The sequence below is a fragment of the Urocitellus parryii genome, chromosome 3 (assembly GCF_045843805.1).
Source record: "Urocitellus parryii isolate mUroPar1 chromosome 3, mUroPar1.hap1, whole genome shotgun sequence".
Classification (NCBI taxonomy): Eukaryota; Metazoa; Chordata; class Mammalia; order Rodentia; family Sciuridae; genus Urocitellus; species Urocitellus parryii.
The window spans coordinates 40,001,658-40,024,195 of NC_135533.1; the positions used below are offsets into that span (position 1 = coordinate 40,001,658).

Sequence of the window (22,538 nt, forward strand, 5' to 3'; positions counted from 1 at the left end):
TGTAGTATGCTGATTTTAATTTTTCTGGATAAATACCAAAGAGTGGAGTAGCTGGATAATATGGATTTTAACCCTTACCTTCACTCAGAGCACAAATATTCAGGCTTAGTTTTGCTGTCCTGATTGTGAGAAAATAGTCAAAGTTGTGGTAAAAGTTTAAAGCAAACAAACAAACAAAAATAACAAAAACGCTGGCCAGGATGGGTTTGGGGGGAAGGACTCTCATCCACTCTTGCAGGGAATGTAAATTAATGCAGCCAATATGGAAACCAGTAAGGTGGTTTCTAAAAAAAAAAAAAAAGAAAAAAAAGAAAAATTAAAATTAGGTCTACCATATCATACAGCTATACTTCTCCCTGGTATTTATCCAAAAGATTAAAGTTAGCGTAATTTAGAGATAGATGCATAATTTAGCGATAGATGCATGCAAATGTTTATTGCAGGACAATTCACAATAGCTAAGTTGTAAAATTAGCCTACTCGTCCATCAAAAGACAATAGGAAAAGAAAAGGTGGTGTATATATTCACAATGGAGTTTTATTTAGTGATAAATAAGAACAGTGTTGTTATCTCATTTGTAGGAAAATGGATGGAACTGAAGATTAATTTCGAATGAGAAAAGTCAGACTCACAGAGAAAAGTATCCTATAGTTTCTCTCATATGGGGAGTCTAGAAGGAAAAAGGGGAGGACCTTATGAAATTAATAGGATAATCAGTAGGGTAGAGAAGGGAATGGGGGAGGGTGGAAGAAATATCAGGGAGTGAAGTTGATCAAATTATGTTTGTACATATGCACCCGTATGCCACAGGGAAATTCACTATTCTGTGTAATTAATGTGCACCAATAAAATCAAGCAAACAAATACCTTACCCCAACATATCAGTTTAATGATAAATTGGGAGTTGAGTTTTGAGTTCTACCTATGATCTTTTAGTGAAATTTAATAAAATATATTTCAAAAGGCAGGGATTCCTTAAATTACCTAGTATTGGGATTTTGTGTTCATTGAACTTCTTTAACAATTACTTTATAACTTCTGGAATTATATTACTAACTAACTTCTGCAAGGCTCAACATATTTCCTGTTAATGAGCTCACAAACCTAGAGGTTTAAGAAAACAGCATTGTGAAATATGAACACTTTTGAAGGATTAATAGAAATAATAAAGAATAAAAGCCACTGTGTGCTCCAAGATTTTATTATGTTACTCCACCTGCAAAAACAGATGCTGTATCTGTTTTAAATCACTTGGCCTGTGATGTTTTAGGCACTTTCTAAATGATAGTCAATCTTGATTTTTGAAATGGAAAGCCTTTTAAAGTTTTAAAGATATGGCTGCTATACACAACTATTATAACAACAGATTTTCAAAGGGTGTATCTTTTGATTGAGATTAATTTTTATGGAAAACATAATCACTACCTCTGTTTTTTATTTTAACATTTTAAAAAGCATTGAGGAATGATCAGTTTTTCACAACAATTTACAGAAGTGCGTAATTATATTCCTAAACAGAATATAACCCTGACTATTTATTTAAATCAACTAGGAATAAAACAATAATGATTTGATGACAGCTTAGAAATAATCTAAACATAAGAGTATTTAAGTTAGTGAGGGATAGTGAAAAGTCATTTCTATTTATTTATTTTTTGACCTCTTGATCCCAGTTTGTCCCTACTCCTTTACCCTCATCCTCCTGTCCAGTCTCTCCCTTTCTTCCACTTGCATGACTTCCCACTCTTCCTTCTTAGGGTCAAAAGCGACCAAATTGAATCAGGATGAGAGTAATGGGAAGCAGAAAAAGACAGGTACCTCGTGCTGTTTTCTACTGCCTCAAACCCCACAGCAGACAGATAGTAAACCTACAGTTATTACAGGGAAATTCACCCCATTGAGGTTAACAATGGGAAAATGGTTCAAAGACCTTAACAGGCCCATCACAAAAGGAAGATGTACAGATGACAAATAAGCATTTGGAAAGACATCCACATAATATGTTACCAGGGAAATGCAGATAAAACAGCAATGAGATGTCATTGCATACACATCAGAATGGCCCCAATGTAGCCCATCCACAATTCCAAATGCTGATGATTATATGGAGCAACAGGAACTCTGATTTATTGCTGGTGGGAATGTTAAATGTAGAGCCACCTAGGAGGATAGTTTGGATGCTTCTTAGAAAACAGGATATATCTTACCTCATGATTTGGCAATTGTGCTGCTTTGAATTCCCCTCAAAAATCCCACACAGAAACTTACACATAGATGTTTAGAGCAATTTTTTTTCATATTTGCCAAAACAATGAAGCGACTAAGTAGACCTTCAGTAGGTGAATTGTCTGTACTGTAGCAAATCCAGACAGTGGAATATTATTCAGCACTACCGCCACCACCACCAAAAAAATCTATTAAACCATGAAGAGGTAAAGTGGAAACTTGATTGCATATGTCTAAGTGAAAGATGCCATCTGAAAGGCTGCATGCTACAAAATTCCATCTATATGATCTTCTGGAAAGGGCAAAATTATAGAAACAGCAAAAAAAAAAAAAAAAAAGCCAGTAGTTGCTTCCGGTTAGTGGAGATGGACAGAAGGGTAGGTGAAGCCCAGAGGATTTATAGGTAATAAAATTACTCGTCATTATATTTTGTCTGAACCTGTAGCTTGTATAAGCACCAAGAGTGATTCCTAATGTGATCTGGGTACTTGGGGTGATGACAATGTGTCAGTGTAGGTTCAGCAGTTATAACAAATGAACCACTTCAGATTGGGATGCTGAGAATGGGGAGGCTATTTGTGTGTGAGGACAGGGGTGTATGGAAATGTCTGTGCTGACACTCAGTACTGCTGTAAACAAAAACTACTGTAAATGTAACTTATTTAGATACACAGACATAAGCAAGCCATAGGGTAATGTATGTGTATTATATAATTTATGTACAAAATACCAAGTGCAAGAAAATTAAGCCCCCCCCCCACACACAACATACACAATACCTCATTTATTAAAAGAAAATGAGAAGTTGTATGCAAACAAAGTGATCTTTCAAAATGGCTTTGTACTTCTTCACTCTGGATGCTTTCTGCAACGTGGAGGGACTGAGATGGTGTAGCTTGGTTTCTTTCTTCCTTCCTGTCAGGAACTGAGGGTTGTAAAAGTTGGCTTTTATGAAAGGATGTTACCATAAGAAGAATTATCTAATAGAATCAAAGATTATCATCTGTTTTAATACACAGAAACTTTTTCTATAATACTAATAATGCTGATAGTTTTTCTATCTAAAGTGGCAGAATTGGGATTTTTTTGATTAAGATCCTTCTAAAATTCCAGATAATTACTTTTAGAGAATTGGAGGCAAATGTTTAGTATTACAATGTTTAAGTGTCTATATACACATCTTTATCAGTTTGAGGTTGTGAAAATTATGTATAATGTAAATGGCATTTTGTCCAAAATCATATAAAGCAGTATGCCATAAAAAAATCAAAGAATTGTATACTTAGAGTGTTCGTAACATAATTTGAAAAGAAATTGCCTTGAAATTACCCCTGAGTTGTGATTCAGTAACACAATTTTTGCTTCAAGTTCAGACTATGATACTATTGAAGCAGTATTGCTTTTTTATCCTTTGCCGGCATCCAGGAAAACCATGAAACACACATTGAAAACTAAACTACTTCAGATCAGGGTATCTAGAATCATTAGTAATTACTGGAAGGAAAATAATAATAATAATCCATATTTTGTAGAACCAGAAGTTTTCAAATACAATAGAAGATGTCTTTGCTCCTTCGTCAGAATTACTTGTGTGAAATTAATAATATCGCAAATTCTGGAATGATCTTAAATATTAAAACGGATCTAAAATTCACTGTTCACCAAAAAACAGTACTTAAATTTATATAAAAATGAACCAGTGATGAAATATTTGATGACATATTTTTTATGTTTCTCTTAAAAATAGAGAATGAAATGTTGCTTAGATTGTCTTTTCACATCCACTGTCAGAAAAGGCTGTCTCTTTTGCTTTTCCTTTAGTTTTCCTGGCTTCCATTTGTGAAAGATTAACCTCTGTGATGATCATGGCAGGCGGCATGGTTTTACGCCAGCCCAGTTATCTTCCTCGTTCTCATGGTGTCCTTTGTGAGAAGGTAGCATAATGTGCACAGCCACAACTATCCCTTGTATTTATTATAGAGAGGGCATGAAAATTTTCCTTTCCTACTTTACCCCTTACCACATATACAAAGTGTAAAATCTAACAAGCCTGGAGCTTTTATGAATACTTGATCAAAGTTAAAACTTGATGTGCACCAGAATGCATGCTCGTCCTCAGGTCAGCATGTGGGGCCAGAGGCTGATGCATCCCCTGCAGCCTTAAATCCCGGGCTGTTCCTGCAGTGTCCTACAGAAAATCCAAATATAATGCTGCCATTAAAATGCTGTTTCTGCTAATATTTTTGACAGAATTCTAAGTGTGAGAACAACTGTTGCATTGTGTATTTATCAGCTAACAAATTATCCTTTTTATTAGTATAGGCTTCTGTAACTTTGATACATTTTTATTTTACCTATAGTGATTGTTTTTACTTAACTGAGCAGTCAGTCATTTGAAACTTGTGAGCAAATTCTGTATTAATTAGGTAGTAAATATAAACCCTGCCTTTTTAAAGATAAAGTAGAATGCGATTACAAATATATTTTTCAATGAAGGAAACATCACAGAGAAGGTTTAGAAATTATTTTTTTTTAACCAAATCTCAGGTGCTACTACAGCAGGACACATCCTTTTCCTTAAAAGTGCATTAATATGATTTTATAGCAAAATAACAAAGATAGTGATATATTTTTGCAAAATAAATAAATACTTGATATACTATTGTGGGGAGGGGGACTTTCATGGAAACTGAACCCAGGAAAACTCTACCACTGAGTCACATCCCCAGTCCTTTTTATTTTTTATTTTGAGACAAAGCTTCACTATGTTGCTGAGGCTGGCCTTGAATTTATAGTCCTCCTGCCTGAGCCTCCTGGGTCACTGGGATTACACATATGTGCCACCCCACACAGCCACTTGATTTAGTTTCATGAAAATCTACTTACAGCAACCCCTACAGAGTATGTCTTATCAATAACTATTTTGAAAAATAAAAATAATCCTATTATAATATATGTTTATCCTCATGAGAGGAAAAAGTATTAATTTCTGTTTATAAATTTTTTTAAAAAACACAAATGTGTCAGTGCTTTCTACTAACAAAATGCCAGGTTTTATTCTGCTGTGGGGGAGAATATTGGTTGTATATGCCTCAATAAATATTTTGCAATTATAAAGTAATTGTACAAAAATTTAAAGTGACATAAGTTGGGCTTTTAAGGATAAGATACTGAAACAAGAAAATAAAATGTTTTAACACAATGCATTTTAATTTCCATCTCATCAATTAAAAATAGTATATTTATTGTTTAAAGTAGTAATTGGAGAAAATGCTTAATATTTGTAAAATAGTCAATGTTTTTAAAGATAATACCAAAATATAATGATCATAAAATACTAGTTAGGTTGGGCATGGTAGCACTTGCTGCTTGTAATCCCAGTGACTTGGGAGGCTGAGGAAGGAGGATCACATTTGAGGCCAGCCTCAATACTTTAGGAAGAACCTCAGCAATTTAGCAAAAACCTATCACAAAATAAAAAATACAAAGGACTGGTCATGTGGTTTAGTAATAAAGCATCCTTGGGTTCAATCCCTAGTACCCATCCAGAAAAGAATATACTAGTTTATATTTATAAGTAAAGAATCCCAATTTAAGATTTAAAGTTTAATATGGAATTTATAATATCTTGAACCAGTTCCTACCTACAACTTCAGCAAATGCATAGAAAGCTTATTTAAAGACCAGAAATTACTAAAACTGAAAGAAATATAGTATTGAAATGGTTTGATACCCATCCCCTTCCTTTTTGTTCTGCTACTTGCATATTAAATTGCTATTTAAGTGTTCTGGTATATATGTAGTATTAAGAAATTTTAATTTTCAATTTCTTGAAGAATTTTAACTGTTTCCAACTCTTTTAATGTCTAGTAATATCCCATCGAGTTCAGTGAACTCATTAAATAGTTGTCATTTGATTTACTGAACATACTCAAATTCACCATATCCATGAATGTATTGTAAGGGACACAACATTATGTAGTGTAGAAACACTGACTTCAGGGGCTGGGGATGTGTCTCAAGCGGTAGTGTGCTCGCCTGGCATGCGTGCGGCCCGGGTTCAATCCTCAGCACCACATACCAACAAAGATGTTGTGTCCGCCAAGAACTAAAAAATTAAAAAAAAAAAAAAGACAAAGAAAAAAAAAGAAACACTGGCTTCAGGAAGCTGATACTCCAGTGCAATCTGAAGGATCAGTGAAAGGAAATAGAGTACCCAGATCTTGAGTTCAAAGTTAATAATAAATTTTGCAATATATTAAATATGATGTAATCTAATAATAGTAAAAGAATGTTGCTGGTAACATAATAATAGAGTTTAAATTTTGCTAAATTATTTGATCAATAACCAAATAATTTTATTTTTCTTATTATGTTAGCATTTTATTCCAAAATTAAAAGAAACTCATTTTTTTTTAAGGTTGAATGCTTTGGTTTAATAAAATCAACAAAGGTAGCTTTTAAAAATTGCAATTGGAGGATTAGCAAGAGATATCAACATATTTTACTGAAGACCAAGTGCTTTAGATTGTATAGTTCTTTTGAAAATAATAGAACAATTATATAGCGTTCAAATGACATTTATGTTCATGATCTCACATTATCCTCAGAATGATCCTTTTAAATAAGGTGAGGTCAATATTATTATCTTCAGTTATAGATGATGAAATTGAGAGAATAGTTCAGCATTGTACAATAAAAGCCCACTGAGATTAGGATTGGAGACTGACTTGAAACTGGGTTGGCTTTTCTGCAAGTTCTGTACCTTATTCCCTAAAACATCTACAATTATTGATTCATAATATGCTGAGTTATTTTTGGTTCATGAAATCATTTACTATGAATCTTAAATACCACCAAATGCAATGCATTTTTTAGTTATTATAGAGCTTTTCTTTCTTCAATTTGATTTTACTTAACTTTGTTTTTAATAATGAGGGCAGGTTGCAAAAAATATGTTTATAAATTTTAAAATGAGCATCAGGAAGTGCACACGTATCATTGACTGTTTGGTTTCTGTCATTACATTAACTTTACAATGTATTGGCCTTTCTTCTTCCACTTAGAAACATTGGGCTAAGGATATAGCTCAGTGGTATAATGACTGCCCAGTTTGTGCAAGGCCCTCATTCAAACCCAGACTGAAAATAATAATAATAATAATAATAATAATAATAATAATAATTACTACTAATAATAATTTTTACCTCTTGTTAAGATCATTTCAGTAAAATTTACTGAAACTTTATTCTAGAAAGCTGAATTACAAAGGAGTACAAGTAATAATCTTATAAGTAAAATATATATGGAAAAAACAATTACAATATATTCTAGTTAAATGCAATTCAAGCTGTGGAAAAATGGAAAATAATTAAAAGGGCATAGGAGGTCAGATTGAGGAATATCACTTGAAGCAACATTTATTAACTGGGAGCAACATATTAATGGTCAATATATGAGAATAATTGTATGATATTAATTATGATTAATGAGAAGTGATCTTTATAGTTAGCTATCTGATTAATACCAGAAAAATATTCTTTTATCAAAAGAAACATATTAGTAAATACTTGATTTTTAACTGGTTATAAATTATAAACCCTTCTGCATCTTTTCATTGAATGTGATGCGTATATTTTGTAAATTATTTGTCTTGGAGCAATGTCAGAACTGGCTTCTGTTGGATGAATGGCTTTGTTTCAGTTGCAGTGTCCTTGTTGGACTTCTGTCTTTTCTCAGGAGGAATTTGTCCTACTCCCAAGTTATTAAAGTTTTGGGATCTTTAATTAACTGATGGCCTTCAAGAGTGGCTCTCAGATGTGTGAGTCCTGAACCAGTAGTAGTAACATCACCTGCAAACTTATTAGAAATGCAAATTCTCAGGCCACTTCTTAGACCCAAGGAATCAGGAGCTCTGGGGTGGTGTTCAGAAGTTACCTTGAATGTAGTGCTGGTGTATACCCAAGTTCCAGATCCATGAACCCGGAACACATGCACTGCTTATGAGAAGTCAAAAGATTTTGTTCCCTCTTGCTCAATACCTATCAATGGGTTGTCTGAGAGTTATTCGGGATGAAGTACATGGTTATAGATTCATATATATACCACCATCATATTCACTCCATGAAAAAAAAGACTTAATACCATTATCCTATATTTAGGGACATGGTAATTTAAAAAATAGTACTTAATTCACTATTTTAAAATGTTATGGAAGAGATGTTGTTGAATACCTTCTCCAATGTTTGTTAACTAAAATCCCATGGGGAAAACATATGACTCCGATTTCACCATTAGGAATAGTTCTGTTTGTGAGCAGCTCCTTCCTTTCATCTTCACTATGAGTAGCTTGGTTATGATTGTCTCTTCATATGAGCTGCTAGAAAGCTTAGCATCCAGTCTGTTTCTAACCTCTGGAAAACACATCACACTTAATGATGTGTCTGTTCTGATTCCAAACTTTTTTTCTCTGAGATCCTTTTTTAAAAAATACTTTTATTTTCTTACTTTTACAATGGAATGTCCATGTTAAGTCTCTTTTCAAAAACAAGGCAAAGGACTGCTTAATTAACAAATAGTGTTCAGAATTCTGCACTTATAGAAGATAAAGAGCTATGCAAAACTTTACCAATGAACAGAAGCATATAAAAGGGTAAGTGTAGTTCTTGTTGAATAAGGTAGAATCAAGACTACAGTCATTAGATGATAGTGGAAATGATAAACTGAAACTTGAAATGGTTCAAAGATTTGCTGATGGTCAACAAGACTCATTAATGGGAGATTCAAGTTGAAAAGATAGCTAGCTCTCCTAACCTAAATGTCCAAGTATTTATTTTATTATGGAGCCTAAAGACATTATTATTATTATTATTAGGTACTGGGGATTGAACCTAGTGGTGCTTAACCATTTAGCCACATCCTCAGCCCCTTTTAAATATTTTATTTAGAGACAGGTTCTCACTAAGTTGTTTTAGGGCCTCGCTAAGTTGTTGAGACTGGCTATGACTTTACCATCCTTCTACCTCAGCCTTCCAAGCCACTGTGATTACAGGCGTGCATCACCTAAGCCTGAAGTCTTTACCACTATGAAACTTATGTATCCCTTTTAAAATATTTTATGCACACAGCCCAATCCTTTTAGATGATGTGTTCTTCATTTATATTTTATGTATTTCCTGAGTTAAAAATCTACAGAGAGAAAAGTGAGTTTTCTTTAAAGAAATATTATCCAAATCATTCAGTAATAAATTTGAAAAAAAAACTTGTATTTGATATGAGATTCAGATAAGTTGAGGTCTCAGAGATTACTTACCCAAAGTAGCACAACACTTTAGTAATAGAAACAGGACTGGAACACAAAGCCGCTTCACTCCTTATGGTAAAGTTTATGTAGAGACAAACCAAAAAGCACTTTGTTACATAAAAATTGTCATACGCAACAATGCAATTATTGCAGAGATGATATGAGGAGGAATAACGGTACAGAATCATTAAAAGTCATTTAATTGTGCTTGTCTTTTCTTGAAGTGGAGCCTATTCTTTTATCACGTTTATCAATCTTTTTATCCATTCAATTCCATAAATGCATATCACAACTCACTACAGGAGGTAACTGAGTGAGCTGTACAGTGATAAATTTTTCTTGTTAGGAGAAATTACATTCACTAACTTGAGCTACTTCAGCATGAAATTGAAAAAGAATCATTTTGTCTTAATTTACATTCTTGATTCAATGAGAAAAATGTGAATTAACCCAACAGAACTACAGATGCGTTGCCTCAGATACGAAAGGTAAACTAAATTGGCATCATTGGAAAGTTCATCAACTTAAAACATCCCTGATTTCTAAGAATAGATTTTAAGTAAGGTTATTAAGGTTAGTTATGCTGAGCCTATATGTGTTTTCAAATATTCTTTTTTGTCCTTTCATTCCATTTTATTGTTTTGATACATCTTTATCAATACTCCTCTGCATTTTCCATTTCTCACCTAAGCTGCACACATCATTTCTTAATCAAAATCACTGGGATAGTGCTGCGGTTCACTAGCCTTAGGAGCTGCTATTTGCCTTGAATAAATTACATGAAAACATGTTGATTGATAGATGTTGCATGTCAGAAAAGAAGATAACTGTATCTTCTTCAGCTTACTAAAAGGTCATGCACACAGAGTGATAGGAACAGCCACAGACAACTTTGAGATAAAGTGAATCATGAAAAGGTGTGCGATCTTGTAACCATGAAACATGGACTTGAAAGGCATTTTCTTTTCGAATACAAATCATATATTCACTTACATTTAAGTGTTAAAGTAAAAATAATTTATGCTCTATCTCAACTATATTTCCCTGAATTTTATCATATACAACCTCTGCTTTTCTGATTAAAATGGTGAAATTCATTATCATTTTTTTAAAAATTGGCCTTGTTAACTTAAGATATCATAAGGTTATGATAAAAGTTTGAGAAAATACCTCATTTGATTCCATACTATACATTTGCATATAGGTCTTAGAGAAATGAAAGTAATCTCCATGTAGAAAAATGTTTCTAATATTAATAAATTGGAAACAAAATTTCTTATTCTAACTTGGATTTCCCACACGTCTAATGGAGTGAGTCTGGATAGAAGCTATGATGGAGGTCTATGCTGGGCTTTTTTTTTTTTTTTCTTTTTTCCCAGGATATCAGTATAGTTCTAAGTTGTGGGATTTTAAACTCCATTTACCTAATTGTTTGTATTAAGAAGACAAAACCAAAAAGTACTTTAGAAAAAATTCTACATGTGTGTGTGTATATATATATATATATATATATATAATTTTTCTCATACAATATGCTTGAGTCATATTTGTACCGTTAAGCCTTATGTTTGGAAAAAAAGAGAAGTTCTGTTCTTCTATCAATACTCCATATCTTTGCATTCATTAATCTAGCTTATCTTTGAAAAGTTTGGTTAGAAAAGAAATCTGACAGTGTTTTGGAAGTATAGTTTTTAAAATAGGATGGAATGTTTTTAGTCAGAAAAAGCCTACCCATGTTCTTATCTATCCCAAATTACTTTGTTCTCCAACAGAGCTGCCAAACTGTCAAACTGTCCAGTTTCAGTATATAACAAAGATTCTGTTGTATTGTAAAGATATTCATAACAATTTTTATGGAAGGCTGAAAGTGTATAAGTTCACAGTTGTAGCGATAACATAGCACTCTTCACTGTTTGGCTTGTTTATATTGGCACGGATCCCCAAAGTGGAGACTGACAGAGTCATGCAGAAATCTGGTATTTGAGCTGAAATTTACACACTTTAAGTGATGAACTAAACAGGCTGGTGTTTTCTTTTTCTTACTCAAAAAGTGCAAGGTTACACAATACAGACGGTTTTCATCTTTTCCCATAAATGCACAGATTCCTGGGATATAAATGACTGAATTCATCACCAATTCATCAGGGACGCTGAGCTATGCAGTTCTGTTTACAGTGGCAGAAAGTTAATATAAATTTTCATCAGAAGGGGAAGTTTACACATATGATTCTATTTGTCCTTCATTATTAGCACCTGAGTCTAGGCTAGAACGCATAATTGTCTACAGGCACAGGCCAAATAGATGCAAGGGAAAGGCAAATAAGCACACCAAAAATAATTTTATGGTTGTCTGTTACAATTCTCTCACTGGGATTCTTAATCTAGAAAATCAATAAACAACAGGAGTGAAACTCTTTTCCTGTGCTCAGGCACGGCACAGGCGAAAGTAGCACACAGAAAGACCATTGTGCTTTTTTTGTTTTACTTTATTCTTTCTGTGAAGTTTATTGGATCAGTTTCTCCTCAAGAAAAATATATCCTGAGTCATTCTGTTAATTTTATATGTTCCTTCTTCTTCTTCTTATTCTTCTTCTTCTTTTTTTTTTGTTTTAAGTGACAGAAAATTTGGCATGACAAAATGGAACATTCTTTTAATTTTCTAAAATACTAACTTTAGGACCTTTTATTTATCTTTAAGATTTTTCTTATAATATTGTCATCCTAAGATACTCAGAACTCAGATATGTAGAGTGAGCCAGTGCTGGTGAAGTATGTTGATGGGAAAAACACTAACAACATAAAGCCATGATGAGTGCTCCCGAATTTAAAGTTATGGTTATAATCTATTCCATAATAGATTTTGACATAAATGTAACCTACTGTTGAACATCATTCTCTCTCATCATCAGGGATGTTTTTATTATGTCTAATTTTGTTTAGTGCAAATTTTAATATGATTCATGTGGTTTGAATTTTTCCCTTTAAGTTCAACTGAATTCACCCTGTAAATACTATTAAAAGTTGTTTATTTCTTCTCCCTGATCTGACCCTCAATATGAATGTTCACATTGTTTTATTCTTCTTGAATCTTCTTGTCACCATTTGACAATAAATAACCTTGTCCTTTTTCTGTTTCTGTTCCTCAGTAAAGTATTCCTTCTTCTCTGTTGAATAATCAAATACAAATAAATTTTCATTTTTATTGGTTTGAAGGCATAAATAATAGTGACGATTAAAGAAACATCATGTTTATTCCTAATCAAGGACAGAGACATATTTAGACTTAATATAATATATAGAATCCCAAATGCCAAATGTGATGGTTAGGTAGTACATGAAAGTAAAATATCAGAAAAGGACTTTGAAAATAATATACATCTTATAAACATGTATTTTAATAATTTTTCGCACAGGTTAATTTAAAAGCAAGAGTTCTTTTTATGTGACCTATGAAATCAATTAACTTATATTTTTTTTCAATTTACTTGTCTGCATCTCATAATCTATACTTCCACATTAAATGTTCTATTGATTATTTTAAGCAATTATTCAGAATCTTTCATTACTTCTTTCTCTCCATTTGTTCTACTTACCTTGTAAAAATTGTCAGTTTCTTTTATTTAAAATCCTCAAAAGAATGTTGAACCATGATGATAGTGTCTTGCCTTTCCCTCATATTTATGCAGATTATGCTCCTAGCAACATTTGTATAGTAAAATTTTACAATATTACTGATGTACTGCATTTAGCCGATAAGTTGTTCTGTCCCTTGATGTCAATATTATAAACATTTCCACCACATTTTTACTCATTTCAAAAGTAAAATCCACTAAAGTTGTATAAACTGTTTGTAAGAGATTTCATATTTTAATAGGTAAACTTATGGTTTAAGAAGAGACTGCATCAGTATTCACTCCAAAGACAGAAAGAGTCACACAGAAAAGATTGTGTCAACATGATAAGCATCTGGATGAAAACTAAACAAATTATGCAAATAGACAGATGTTTTCCATATATATGATCTATGGATAGGTTTTCCAGGTTTCATCCAGATGTTCGGAATCATGGAGACATAGCCACGACCTGTTGGTGACCCCTTTCTTTCCCTATCAGGTCGACAGAGATTAAATGACTTGTTTAAAAGCACTTCATATTGGATTTTAAAAAATGTTGAAGACCTCACTCAGCCCTGACTTCAGTGTTTTTTAAGTAAAACAACCTGAAACTGAACGGCTACCTCACTAGCCTAGCCTATCAGTTTGAATGCTTTTAATTAAAAATTAACTGATTTATTTTAACTGTTAGTTGGTTGCTTATCAATTCAAATCTTGCAGTTGGATTTTCTTGTATGCTTGTTCTCATTCACAGTACTGACTTCTCATTTGTCTATTCTCCTTTGTCTGTTTCTATCTTTTTAATAAAATTTTACTAATTTATAAAATAAACTTCATATTAATTAAGCAAGTTACTCATTAAATCATGATTATAGAAGGAAGGATTTAAGGAATCAAATTGTTTTCCAACACTTGAACTCATGTAGAAGCACTCATTCTCATAAATAATGTGCTAATTACAAATTATTCTTTTCTGTTAATTAAGGCAGGTCAGCGGGACTTCTACTTGGCAACACTTGGCTTAAGTGTTCAAGTTGCTATATGTGCTTGAAATTAATGAAACTGAATTACCTTTAAAATGTCATGCTTTTTAATTTTCCCTGTGATTCTTGCATTCGTTCCTTTCAGTTATTTTGGTGCAATAATGTTTCATTGTACATGCATTTATGTATCAATTTTAACAAATTATTAGAGAAACATTTGGAGAGTAAATAATGAGTGCAGTTAACTGCTCTTGAAAAAAATCAACACAAAACTTTCTATGCTGTCTAATTTACTTCAGAACAAAGCCATCAAGCCCTTACCTGTTGCAGTTCTTTTGGGTGTCTCTATTTCCATCAGTTTTACTATATCATGGATGTCAAATATATATCATCTGATGTGCAGCTATGATTAATATTTTGTGTTCAGAAGTGAGGTTACATTTGTTCAGTGAATTAAAATGCTCTTTTTAAAAGTAACGAATGAAGGGGGGACCCAGGCAAAACACTGGTGGACTTCTGTTGGCCTTCACTCTAGCTATCCATTCTTCTTGCTTTTTCATGAACATGCTGTTTCTGGAATATATCTTTATTAATGCTGTTTGTCATTTATAATTCTTTGAAACCATCAATCTTATTTTCTTTGCTACTTCCACTTCCAACATAGAAACCAAAAGCTGGTACCAGCCAGAGCAATACCTACCACAGTTTGTAATACTTAATCAATGCTCAATAAGAATTTGCTCAGTGAATGAATAAATATATTAGGAAGAAAACAAAATGGTTTTGCTTATTTATCCCAAAGAGATATGAACCATGAGATTGTGAACTTTACCACACAATCAAGTTGCCTTTCCATTGTTGGGTGACCTTTGGTAAGTTTTTACTATTTTCAAAGAAGTTTTCTGTCTTGTTGACTTTGTTTTTATGTTAATGTAGTTCTTGTGACTCTTAAATTCACAGTTTTTAATTAAATTGGAGTCTTAAAGAATAATGATATTCTAGTATTAATTTTGAAGGCATATTTCCATTTAAACTGATAATAGCAGAGAAATAAAAACCTTGTATTAGTAATACCCAAATGTTAATTCTTAAAAACTTAATCATGTGTTACCTAATTTTAATAAACACTTCTATATCATCGTTTTTTTTTTTGTTTGTTTGTTTTTGTTTTTTGGTACTATGGATTGAACCCATGGGTACTTGACCACTGAGCCACATCCCTAGCCCTTTTTGTATATTTTATTTAGAGATAGGCTCTCACTTAGTTGCTTAGGGCCTCCTTGAGCTGCTAGGAATAGCCTTGAATTCACCAGCTTCCTGCCTCAGCCTCCCAGTCACTGGGATTACCAGCATGCACCATGGTGCCTTCCTATATCACTTTTGTAATAGTTATTTGAGTTTGATTTTTATTTGCATGTAGCAATAATGATCAAATATATTTTTCTTTATTTTTATATTTTCATGAAGGTAGATTTCTTGAGGACATTTAAATATCAGTTTAATGATTACATAAATGTTTCATGTTTATTGCAACATGATTAAAATGTACATAATATTGTCTCAGAGATTTTGTGAATTCAGAGTTCTTGAGGCTCCAGGACTGAGCTGATTATACTGACAAGGTGCTTAGTGATTTGTACTCACTGAGGGCTCTTCAACAAATGAAAACTCAGTGCATGAAAAAGAAGTTTGAGGAAATACACAATCAATAATCTCTATTCTTTATGTGTTCTGTGTGTGTGTGAAAGTATGTTTCTGTAGAATATCTTACTGTTTTAATAGTAAGCACTTAAATGGTCAAAAGAGCTATTACTCAGTGATGGAAAGGTAGCATGTTTTATACTGCTGTGCTTAAAAATCTTTAATGACTACCTGAAAATAGCATCAATGTTTAAAACCCACACAAAAATATCTGTTAGTTTTCTGGAAGCAACAGATCCTTGTGAAAAACAACAACAACAACTTTTACATTAATAACTAAGGTTCCTCATAGCTCATTGGACAAAATGAAAAATCTGTCAAAAATTCTTCCTATCCTTCCCTTGTCAGGAGTCCAAAATTGTCATTTCTCCTTAAAATTACCTTAGCAAGCAGAAGTAGAGCAATTCTAAATGATACCTTAATGATGGCTACCTACTTATTAATAATTGTAATGTGTTTTCTGGGATCTAGTTTCACCATTGTGTCCATAAGAAGAATAATACTTAATTGACCAAACTTTAAAATAGAACTAGATTTTAGAACTGTAAATATATTCTCCATCTCAAGGATAATAGATGTTAAAAAATAAGACATATGCAAATTAGTAATTTTTTTTCCACATAAGACTGAGGAAGTTATGGTTTGCTGGCACTGAGTCAATAAATAAATGATGTCACAACTAAGTTTTTGGTAATACTCCTGGCCTGTTCCTCATAGTCACAGGATAGTGAAGAACCTGTTCCAGTGCATGCAAGAAGAGAATGGTGGAAGGGCAAAAGCGTGCCTCTGTACGGAGAGCAAAGGCAACTGCAGATGTTGCAAATTCTGTGCCCATTAGGACATGTCTCCTAGTTGCCCTGATTTTGTAGAGACAGAGAAACAAATTTTCAACACATTGCCTTCTCTGATAGAAGCATATTTCTGTTAGTAAGGAAGAGTGAGGCAATATATTTTGTGAACGCAAGTAGAATACTCTGCCACAGAGTTGGATATAACAACATTTGACCTAAATACAAATGATAACATTCAGGGCTCATTCAGCAAGGTATTGAGTACTTGTTATATGCCAGAAACTGTACTGAGATGTTAGATGCAAAACTGCGTACTCAGGACATATTCCATACCCTTAAGATCACACATGATTTTTTAAGTACATATTTTATTATGTATTTGAAGGGTTATTTTAAATGTGATAGATTATGGTGGGGTGTGGAATAACAAGGGAGAACATCCTTCTGTTGAGAAAGGTCAAGAGACTGCAGCAAAAGTGATATTCCAGCCTAGTCCTAAAGGGTGATTGCGGGTTTGACAGACATTCAAAAGGAAGGGAAGAGCACAAAGGAAAGGAAAGAAAGGAGCGACCATCCAGTCTAAAATTTTAGAGTTATTCATTGATTTAGCAAATATTTGTTTGCACCTTACTGACAGGTGCATGGAGCAAAGACCTGGGGAAATGTGGATGAGATTGAGTCTGAGTGGGAGTACCCAGTGAATGAAAGGATAGAGAGAGGAGAATGGAGGAGGAAAACAGAAGGAAAGAAGATGCTCATAAACACTTTGAGACTAGGTACAAGAGAAAACATGCAAAAAAGAAGTGGTAGTCAGTGTATAGACTGGTGAGAAAAATGAAAAGTGGATGAAAACTGGGAAAAGATAGACACGTGAATGATGACCAGAGGAAGGACCATTGGTCTTTGTCCTAACTACATTCATGCCTTATAAGATGGAAAATTCATGTTACTGTATCCTATTTTAAAGTTTCCCATTTAAAGTGAGTATACAGTTTGAGACCTGCTGAATTAGGTGAACCAAACTCTTCAGGTCACTGTAATTAAACTGTCTTACATCTGTACATATGCAGGGCTTTCATTTCCAGGCATTAATATGTTACCCTGTACAGTTAAATTCCTAAAGTCCAGTGTCTATTTTATCGAATTAATCTCTGTATGGCTACACCAATTATTCAGTGTTAAGGCTTGTGGAGAAAATCAGAAGAAATGAATTGCAGGATGATGGCAAATGAAAATAGAATGATAAGAAGATAGAGAGATATAATTTGAATTTAATGTTTGACTCTATGGAAAGACTTGTTTTGCTATTCCTAAATTACAAGGTTGGTTTTATAAAATTTTAAACTTTTCCAAAAGTTTAAGACTTTCTGTAGACAAATGCATGAACTTTTGAACCAAATGGATATGAAGACACCATAAAGGGCACTTTAAAAAAATACATACTGACATTTCTCTGTGTCTCTTGATACAAACTGGTTGTGCGCTGGTGTAATGAAAAAAGATTTAAGAATCAAAGAAAGAATCCTGCAACAGAAAGCTTTTGCATCAATGAGTATGTAGGGGAAAAAGGAATAAATTCAGAAAGGAACCAAAGACTAGCCAAATCTTCAGAGGAGAATTTATCAGACAACTTGCCTTAGGACATGTATTGGAATGCAGTTGAGAAGTTAAACTTCAGGGGTTGGTGACTAGACAGTTGTGCTACAAAATAAAATTTTGTTCATACATTAAATTCATAATTCATTAGTAACTTAAAAAAGAATATCCCACTGTGGCATTCCAATGAACTTTTGATTACATTATTTTCTTTTGAAAGCCAGAATACCCTTTTCTATAAATTTGAGGTTATGTTTAATTGTTAAAATTTCTTTGTGCATAATCACTTAGTTTTCATATGTTTTATTGTTTGTAATTATTCCTGTAATTAACTTTCAGTAATATGGCATAAAATATTAGCTTTTCTCCCTACCAAATAATCCTTTATAAGCAATAAGAAAGTAAATGTTAAACTGATAGAAAAAAATTACACTTTAAATGCTCAGTTATATTAAATAGCTTTATTATTAATTTATCAACTGGAAAGTATTATAATATTATAGCTTTAGGGTTTAGTTTTGTTTGAGTATAATTTGGGTATTTTTTTTCTTTTTCAGTATAATCGTTGATTGACTTTATACTTTGTAAAAATCATGTTCGGGTGCCTGTTTATAGGCTTTTCTGTTTCTAGTTGCAACACCTTCTTAAAGTGAGCAGAGAGGTGCAGACCTTGATATGACAGAGTATGTTTGTGAATGATGTCATTAACCTAGATGCACCATCAGATGGTCCCCAACTTACCAATAGGCTTTGTTGCACACAGCCATTTCTAAACTAATTGTTCAGAAATAGGCATTTGTGTTTCCATAGAAACAACATTGTATAAGAACCCACACCAACTCTCAAAAGCTTCTTTTTAACCATCATGTAACTTAAATAATAATAGTTTCTGGATTTCTCCTATCTGAATCCAGATGTCCAAGGCTCTGGGCCTGGCATGGTGAGTGAGATGAAGTGACTGCAGGTTGACAGTTCTCATGGAATCACAGAGGGAAGTTTCCCACAGCATGAATAGGGAAGCAGGCAAAAGCTTCCATACAGCTCTCTAGAAGAGATGGCATGGATAAGGAATATTGTCTTGAAGAAGGGAATCATCTTTGGGAAAATAAAGAATGGGATAATCTGAATTATTCAAGTCTTAATTTTATTTGTAGGTATATATGCCTTGGAAACTAGTGGAATAATGAGAAAAATTAAAAACAAAAACAAAAAAACACCCTCTGGATTCTTGGAGTCAGATTAATACTGTTAAAGTACTCTGACCTTAGTAAGTTAGTTAGCCTCTCTAGGTCTACTTCCATAGAATAATATTGAAGGATTTTTATTATTAATTTGTATTGGTGAATTATAATAACACTTAATAGTAGAATTTAATTCATATATGCACATCATTTAATTTTATGTTTCATTCCTCAGACCTTCTCTTTCCCTTCTCTCCTTCTTCCCCCAATCCTCTTGACTACTCTAGTAGTGCCTCTTCTATTTCATTTTGCTTTTTTTTAAACCTCTAGCTTTCACTATGAGAGAAAACATACAAATTCTTGACTTTTTGATTTTGACTTATCTCACTTAGCCTGATGTTCTCAAATTCCATTCATCTTCTGATAAATGACATAATTTCATTTTTCTTTATTACTCGGAAAAATTTCACTGTGTATGTACACCACATTTTCTTTATCCATTCATCTATTGACTGACAGCCAGGCAGATTTCATAACTTCACTCCTGTGACTGGTGCTGCTATAGACATGGGTATGCATGTCTCACTACAGAATGCTCACTTTGCTTTTGGATAAATTCCATGGAGTGTTACAGCTGGGTTATATGATAGTCCTGTTCTTAGTCTTTTTAGGAACCTTTGTATAGAAGGGTTTAAAGAACTATTCTTCAGGCTTTTTTTTTAAGCTTGCAAATGTTTTGATTCTGTCATTGTAGTTTCACTTGTGAATAAAATATAGTAGAAACTGAACCAACAAATGGTTAGGGGATACCTTTTTACTTCCCATAAATTGAGTAATGCATTGTGATACAAGTACTACTAATAATAACAGTAATATTAATTGTAACTGTTACAGTTACAATTAAATTACCAGTATGATTAATAATGTCATCAGAATTTTACCTGGTAGAGCAATAGTTCTTGGACATGGTTAATAATCAAAATTACTTGGGGAACTTTTAAAATGTCGACATTCCTAGACCTGCCTACAAACCTAATTGAATCAGAATATTTGGGAGTAGAGCCCCCCAAATCATTCTTTCTAAAATAGACTTCTCCGTGATTCTGATGACCACTTGCATAGGAAACCATTATAGAAGATGTCCATCCTTAGTGAAGTGAAATAAGAATTTAGCATGACTTATAGTTTTCCTAATTAAAAATTTATATAGAAGAGCTCTTGATTGTATTCACTCAGGTGTTCTCTAGAAGAGCAGCAGTTATTCCTCCTGTCTAACTACTACTAATTACATTGTACCTATTGGTCAAGTTCTCCTCATCCATCCTCCCCTGATTCTCCTCATTCTCTGGTAACCATTCTTTTACCTTTATATTTCATGTGTAAGTAAAACCATGAAGTGTTTATCTTTCAGTGATAGATTTATTTTGCTTAACACAATGTTTCCTCTGGGCCCACCCATACTATAGTGAACAACAGGATTTCCTAATTTTTAGGACTGAGTAGTAATCCATTATGCATATGTATAACATTTGAATCTATTTATCCACTAATGGACATTTAGGTTGGCTCCAAGTCCTGGCCATTTGGAATAGTGCTACAATAAACATTGGAGAATAGGTGTCTCCTTAAAATCTTGATTTTCTTTCCTTTGGATATTTATACTCAGTAGTTGGATTTCTGGATTATATAGTTGTTCCATTTTTAACTTTTAGAGGAATATTCATACTCTTTTCCTTAATGAGTATATGAATACATTCCCATTAACAGTGTAAGAGAGTTCCTCTTTTTTCCACACTCTCACCACTATTTGTTTTATTTTATCCTAAATTGGTTATGTTAATGTCTCACTGTGGGTTAAATTTGCATTTTCCTGATTGCTAGTGCTATTGAACATTTTTTCATATATGTTGGCCATTTTTACACATGATGAAGAAAGGATAAAAATTTAAAGTGACAGATATGGTAATTACTCTAAGGTGATCATTATCCTATATATACACAAATCAAAGCATTATGTTTAGCTCAATCTGTACACATACTATGTGTCAATCAAAAATAATTACAAAATTTTATGAATTTTGAAAATAAGAGCCCTTAAGATTGGTTTATTTTTCAGTATTGTCCACATTTTCCCCCCTGAAGTTCTATTTAAATATCAATCTGCAGAGTGAACTATTATTCTCAAAGGTAAATTTCAACTAAGAGTTTTAATTTTTTAGAATCTGATGTAGTAGACTTTTCTTATTTAAATGTCCATTTGGGGCCATTTATTATTAAATTACCCATTCTTAAATATCACATACAAAGGGCATATAGTAAATGGCCAACTTTTGCTTAGTTTAATCCAAAATAGAATTCTATATAGATAGGGTTTATTACTATTGTATGAAATTATTTGTGGCATTGTACTCATGCCTGAGTATAGATTTTATCATTTAAATTTTTAATTGACAAGTAATAATTCATGTGTTTTTAAGTTGTATAAAATGATGTTTGGACATATGTATATATTTCGGAATGGCTAAATAAAGTTATTATATGCATTATTTCACTTACTGTTGAGAGCCATAACCAAGTCAAGATGGTGCCTGGCATTTTGCCAGAAGGAGTGGTTGAGAAGTAACGCCATCGAGCCATTAAGATGATGATAATTAAGTTAAGCTGTATATAATTATTAAGATAATGACTGATTGCTGTAATTGGATGATGCTAAATTGAAATAAGCTGTGTATTCAGTTGTGTATATAAACCTCTGCTGTCCGGCAATAAGGCGGCTCCTGCTACCTTGGGAGCCCGCTATTTTTGAGTTCTCGTGGAGTTCCCGTTGAGTTCCCGTTGGTTTTTGCGGAGATTCTGTGAAGTTCTAGAGAGTTCCCATTGGATTCTGGCAATAAAGTAGTTCCTGTTTGAACCTACAAGTGGCTCATGACCTCCTGGTTATTTTGTGCCCAGCCAGACTGCGGCAACCTACTTTTCAGTGTTTTGAGGTAATACACTTTCAATCTTTTCTCTTAGCAATTTTGGGCATGATGCTGGGTATCAGGACCTGGTACATGCTAAGAATGTGCTCTTCTGCTGAGCTTAACCCCAGCCCCAGCAACTTTCAATTATGCAATATATTGGTATTATCTATGGTTACCAA

At 33.1% G+C, this 22,538-nt stretch overlaps 1 protein-coding gene across 1 annotated transcript in view; it reads left to right on the forward strand.

Annotated features, from left to right (window-relative positions):
* Positions 1–22,538, forward strand: part of Foxp2 (forkhead box P2) — a 544,876-nt gene that overhangs the window by 352,840 nt on the left and 169,498 nt on the right. The window lies entirely within an intron of this gene.